Source organism: Chiloscyllium plagiosum, chromosome 4 (assembly GCF_004010195.1).
Source record: "Chiloscyllium plagiosum isolate BGI_BamShark_2017 chromosome 4, ASM401019v2, whole genome shotgun sequence".
Taxonomy (NCBI): domain Eukaryota; kingdom Metazoa; phylum Chordata; class Chondrichthyes; order Orectolobiformes; family Hemiscylliidae; genus Chiloscyllium; species Chiloscyllium plagiosum.
The window spans coordinates 88,101,860-88,108,739 of NC_057713.1; the positions used below are offsets into that span (position 1 = coordinate 88,101,860).

Here is a 6,880-nt window from a genome sequence, read left to right on the forward strand (position 1 = left end):
GAAGGTGCACCAGCGAAACAGATGCAACAGAGATAGAGAGATAGAGAACCTAAGAGAAAGGAACAGTGTCCTTGCAGGAAACAGGGTGTGAAAAAATATGGCCAAGATGACTATGGTAGTAACTGAGCATGCATTGGGTATTGGTGAACAGTGTATCCCAGAAATGGGAACAGGTAAGTCAAGGAAGTTGAAATGAAGAATCTGAGGTTGACCAGTTGAAGATGAAAGAATGATGGAATTTAAAGCAAAACTTTTCCAATTTCAGGCGATTGTGGAGAAAGGGTTGTGAAAGGGAACATAGAATTTTGCACATACCTTGCAAAGTGTCAGGGAATCTGGGACAAATGGAGAGAGTAAGACAAAAGGAGAAATTGTTCAACGTGAAAATGAGCTCAGCCAGGCAGAAGTGGATGGACTATTCAGATCTCCTTTCAAGGAAGAAGCTTAGATTAGATTCCTCACAGAGTGGAAACAGGTCATTTGGCTCAACAGGTCCACAGTGACCCTCGAGAAAGTAACCCACCCAGACACATTTTCCACTGACCAATGCACCTAACACTATAGGCAATTCACCTGATCTGCACATCTTTGGACTGGGAAGGAAACAGGAACACACAGAGGGAACCCATGCAGGGAGAATATGCAAACACCACAAGATAGTCACCCCAGGCAGGAATTGAACCCAGGTCCCTAAAACTGTGAGGCAGCAGTGCTGACCACTGAGCCACCATCACTCCATTTGGATGAGGTATGAATGAGTAGAGAGATTGCATGTTCATGGTTAAGGGGCGATGACTGGGACCAGAAAACTTGAAATCATGGAACTGATGTAAAGCCAGGCAGGACAGCCCTGTTTGTAGATTTGGAGGAAGTTGGTAGAAACAGGTTATGTGGGATTAGAATCTGTAAGGTAATGTTATGGAGAGAAGATCTCCAGAGGAGATGAGGTCAGTGCTGGACTTTGATACAAGAACTAAGAGTCATAGAATCAAAGAGATGAACAGCATGGAAACAGATCCTTTGGACCAACCAGTCCATGCTGACCAGATATCCCAACCCAATCTAGTCCCACCTGCCAGCACCCAGCCCAAATCCCTCCAAACCCTTCCTATTCATATATACATCCAAACGCCTTGTAATTGTAATTGTACTAGCCTCCACCACTTCCTCTGGCAGCTCGTTCCATACACGTACCACCCTCTGCGTGAAAATGTTGCCCCTTAAGTTTCTTTTATATCTTTCCCCTCTCACCCTCAACCTATGCCCTCTAGTTCTGGACTCCCCCACCCCAGGGAAAAGACTTTGTCTTTTATTCTATCCATGCCCCTCATGACTTTGTAAACCTCTTTAAGATCACCCCCTCAGCCTCCTACGCTCCAGGGAAAATAGCCCCAGCCTGTTCAGCTTCTCTCTATAGCTCAAATTCTTTAACCCTGGCAGCATCCTTGTAAATCTTTTCTGAACCCTTTCAAGTTTCACAACATCTTTCCGATAGGAAGGAGACCAGAACTGCATGCAATATTCCAACAGTAGCCAAACCAATGTCCTGTACAGCTGCAACATGACCTCTCAACTCCTGTACTCAATACTCTGACCAATAAAGGAAAGCATACAACACCTTCGCAATTCTATCTACCTGCAACTCCACCTTCAAGGAGCTATGAACCTGCACTCCAAGGTCTCTTTGTTCAGCAACACACCCTAGGACCTGACCATTAAGTGTATAAGTCCTGCTAAGATTTGCTTTCCCAAAATGCAGCACCTCGCATTTATCTGAATTAAACTCCATCTGCCACTTCTCAGCCCATTGGCCCATCTGATCAAGATCCTGTTGTAATTTGAGGTAACCCTCTTTGCAGTCCATTACACCTCCAATTTTGGTGTCATCTGCAAACTTACTAACTATACCTGTACACATCAAAATCATTTATATAAAGGACAAAAAGTCGTGGAACCAGCTCCAATCCTTGTGGCACTCCACTGGTCACAAGCCTCCAGTTTGAAAAACAACCCTCCACCACCACCCTCTGTCTTTACCTTTGAGCCAGTTCTATATCCAAATGGCTAGTTCTCCTTGTATTCCGTGAGATCTAACCTTGCTCACCAGTCTCCCATGGGAACCTTGTCAAACACCTTTCTGAAGTCCATATAGATCACATCTACCGCTCTGCCCTCATCAATCCTCTTTGTTACTTCTTCAAAAAATTCAATCAAGTTTGTGAGACATGATTTCCCACGCACAAAGCCATGTTGACTATCTCTAAACAATCCTTGCCTTTCCAAATACATTGTACATCCTATCCCTCAGGATTCCCTCCAACAACTTGCCCACCACCGACGTCAAGCTCACTGGCCTATAATCCCCTAGCTTGCCTTTACCACCTTTCTTAAACAGTGGCATCATGTTAGCCACCTTCCAGTCTTCCGGGACCTCACCTGTGACTATCGATGATACAAATATCTCAGCAAGGGGCCCAGCAATCACTTCCCTAGCTTCCCACAGAGTTCTATGGTATACCTGATCAGGACCCGAGCATTTATCCACTTTTATGCATTTCAAGGCATCCAGCACCTCGTCCTCTGTAATAAGGACATGTTTAAAGATGTCACCATCTATTTCCCTACATTCTATATCTTCTGTGTCCTTTTCCACAGTAAATACTGATGCTAAATACTCGTTTAGTATCTCCTCCATTTTCTGCAGTTCCACACAAAGGCCACCTTGCTGATCTTTGAGAGGTCCTATTCTCTCCCTAGTTACCCTTTTGTCCTTAATGTATTTGTAATAGCCCTTTGATTCTCCTTAATTCGATTTGCCAAAGCTATCTCATGTCCCCTTTTTGCCCTCCTGATTTCCCTCTTAAGTATACTCTTACTGCCTTTATACTCTTCTAAGGATTCACTCGATCTATCCTGCCTATACTTGACACATGCTTCTTTCTTTTTCTTAACCAAACCCTCAATTTCTTTAGCCATCCAGCATTCCCTATAACTACCAGCCTATCCTTTCACTCTAACAGGAATATTCTTTCTCTGGAATCTTGTCATCTCATTTCTATCTCTCCCTTGCTTTGGTTCTGACTTACCCAATTTAGATTTCAACTGGAATTCCATCCATTATGTTTCAGGTACACCCAGAATTACAGGTAGCTCAGAGACATACAACCTTTCCTAGAAACCACATCCTGCAATCGACACTCAGTACCGAGCACCATCCCACATGCACACTCTTGACATCTTTGTCCATCAGCACTGCCTGATTTCATTTCAAATTTATCTTGCACTTGATTTTCATTCAGTGTCTCTTTCAATGCCTTAATAAGAATTATTTTTCTCTTCCTTTCAGGTTTAAGGAATGCAATCGCCAATAAGTCACAGATACTGACACCAGATTCCCGGCCAATGCACGAGTGGACAATTTTTATACTTACCCGGCAGGCGAGACACCATGATCAACAAGGAGCTTCTCCCAGGATGAGGCTATTCCATTGCACTTCGGATGCACTGATGTCTGCGATGTTCCCAGATGCAGGATACTTGACTGCAAAAGTAGTGGTAGTGGGGGCCAATGCTTATAGCGTTCATTAGTGGTTGAGTGGTAGAATTCTCACTCACCATGCGGGAGGCCTGGGTTTGATTACCGGCCCATGCACTAGTGCGTAGTTGTTATACTTACCTGGGCAGGGCAGACACTGTGATCAGGAAGGAGTTTCTCCCAGGATGAGACTATCTCATTGCAGGATACTTGACTACAAAATTAGTGAGGGACTGCGTTGTAGCTTGCATTTGTGGTTCAGTGGTAGAATTCTTGCCTACCACATGAGAGACTTAGGTTCAATTCCCAGCTAACATGTTAATGTACAATTTAGGGTGGCATGGTGGCTCAGTGGTTAATAGTGCTACCTCACATTGTAGGGATCGAGATTTGATTCCTACCTTTGGTGACTATCTATCTGTGTGGTGTTTGCACATTCTCACTATGTCTGAGTGGGTTTCCTCCTACAGTCCAAAGATGTACAGGTTAGGTGAATTGGCCATACTAAATTGCCTGTAGTGTTAGGTACATTAGTCAGGGAATTAAAGCTAATCTAAATGTAGGGGAATGGGTCTGGGTGAGTTATTCTTTGCAGGGTTGGTGTTGGGCTGAAGGGCTTGTTTCCATAGTGTAGGGAATCTAATCACATACTTTATGTTTAATTTATTTAGGCAAATATTCTCTAATTTTATTTATTAGCTATCTCAATTCACATAGAGATGTTCCATTAAATGTCTGAAAACAGAATTCTGTGCTTATGATCCTTCCAGATTATTTTAAAAACTGCCAATGTACATATTTGTAATTTTGCAGCCTGCTTCAAAGCATATTACGCTGAATCTCAGTTTCAATCTTGAGAGTGTTTAAAAAAAAGAATCCATTCAAACAATTTATTTCCTTGCATAAAGCGGGATATGATAGGTTAGTTCAGTAAGCAATATAAATCACTGTTCATGCAGACATGAACTGTTTCATGTCAGTCCATTATTCTTGGGGAAGTGGCTGATAGGTCCATATCAAACCACTTTCAATTCAGTCTGAAAGAAAACAGCCATTTGTGACTCACTGTTTGCTGTTGTTAATCAGCCTGCAGTTTGGTGGCACAGTGGGATTCATGTTTTATGTTTATTGTGGTTTGTGAGCTGAAGCCGAGAGCTTGCCACATCATCATGAGTAAGCCTGCAAGCTCTGGTTACAGCAGTATATAGCTCAGCTTCTTTTTAACATAAGTTAATGCTGCAAACATAATTACTGGACTATTCATAGACAAAAATATTGTTTCAGTGTGCTTTAGAGACAAGCAAAGTTTGCTTATTTTGATGTTTTGCATTTAAATAAACTTGAAAGAATTGGAATACTGGATTAATAACCTTTGTGAAAATTACCTAATGCTCTGTAAAGTTTTGATATGAACACAGAAGGGAAACACAAAAATATCACTTGCATTGGTGGTTCAGTGGTAGAATTCTCGCCTGCCACGCGGGAGGCCCGGGTTCGATTCCCGGCCAATGCATTGGTGTACATCTTTTAGCTAAATCTCTGTGGATAGTTGTACAAACTTTGAACGATGAAAGCTGTCTAGTATAAAATTATTACTTTTAAGTTTCTGTCTATGCTAAAGTTATTCATTTATATTTTACCTTTGCCACTACAGTGCATGAGATTTTGATGACATGAATTTTTAACGAAGATGACTGCTGCATTTTGCTGGTAAAGGTAAAATACCTGCTTTTATAATCTCATACAAAACTGTGGTAGTGCAGATTAGTGGTGCAAAGTTAAACCATGTTAATGTATAAAATGAAAAAGGGAGACTAAGGTAAACATTAGGATGAGAAGGGAAATTTAATAATGTAGACGACACAAATAACATGCCAATAATTGATGAAAAGGAGACTATGGCAAGTGAGGACCTAGAAACAATCATTATTACTAAATAGAAACTGTTGGGCGAGATAACAGGAGCTAAAGGTAGATAAATCTCTTGGCCCTGATGGAATGCGGTTCCAGCAGATTGGAAAACAGATAGGACGTTAGCTTAACTTCTGTGCCGGGGAAAATGCTTGAATCGAGAATCAAGGAAGAAATTGTGAGACATCTGATAGAAATTGTCCCATCGGGCAGTCACAGCATGGGTTCATGAAAGGCAAGTCATGTTTAACTAACTTACTGGAATTCTTTGAGGACATCACAAGCACAGTAGACAATGGTGAATCAATGGATCTGGTGTATCTGGATTTTCAACAAGGTGCTACACAAAGGCTGCTAGATATGAGAAAGGTGCATTGTGTGGCAGACAATGCATTAGCAAAGATAGAAGATTGGTTAATAAACAGAAAGCAAAGAGTTGGGATAAGTATATCTCTTTCTGGTTGGCGATCAATGGCTTGTGGTATGCCTCAGGGATCAGTGTTGGGACCGCAATTGTTGACAATTTAATAGATGATTTAGAGTTGCGGACCTAGTGTAGTATGTCAAAGTTAACAGATGACATTAAAATGAATAGTAGAGCAAAGTGCACAGAGGACACTGAATGTTTGTAGAGGGATAAACGAGTAGGCAAGCATCTGGCAGATGGAGTATAAATTTGGTAAATGTAAGGTCATCCATTTTGGTAGGAATCATAGCAAAATGGAATATTATTTAAATGGTGAAAAATTGCAGCATGCTGCTGCACTGAAGAACCTGGGTGTCCTTGTGCATAAATCACAAAATGTTGGTTTGCAGATACAGCAGGTAATTACCCTATATACTCGTGTATAGGTGGAGTTTTGAAGACCATTTCTAGGCTGAAATTAGGGGGTCGACTTATACACGAGGTATTGTTTTCGAGGAGATGAAATTCATCTTGGCATGAGTCACAAAGTGGGCAAACAAGAGCCAGATAGTTATGTAAAATAATAAATAATGAAAGGAAAAAGAATCATGACCATTATTAAATATTTATCTACAAAATAACTGTCTCCATTCTGCCTGCTAAGGTAGAATGGTACTGTCATACCATATTCCATTTACCATTACCGTAAGTGCATGTAGGTCTACACATATGTACAAAAGTTAACAGGCGCACCAGCAGGTGGTCAGGCCATCTACCGGGGGTATTAGTCCAACACACAATTCATGAAGTAAGAAGGCATTCTAGTCGTCTGAGTCAAGCATATCACCGTATGGATCATCTTCATCCACACTCTGAAGGGGATCATCAAGTGATTTATCCTCACTTCCATCTGACCATAAATAGTCATCCTCTGTACCATCTAAAGCATTAGAAATTCCACATTTTTTGAAGACTTTCACAATAGTTTCAGTTTTCATCTCCTTCCAGGACTCAACAATCCACTCACA

The 6,880-nt window shown here is 41.4% G+C and overlaps 2 non-coding genes across 2 annotated transcripts; both read left to right on the forward strand.

Moving 5' to 3' along the window:
• Positions 1-3,423: 3,423 nt before the first annotated feature.
• LOC122549619 lies at positions 3,424-3,588 on the forward strand. Its single transcript, XR_006311616.1, has one exon. It is a non-coding gene; the product is annotated as a U1 spliceosomal RNA (small nuclear RNA).
• A 1,389-nt stretch (positions 3,589-4,977) lies between these two features.
• On the forward strand, positions 4,978-5,048 carry trnag-gcc. The gene has a single exon. It is a non-coding gene; the product is annotated as a tRNA-Gly (tRNA).
• Positions 5,049-6,880: the final 1,832 nt, after the last annotated feature.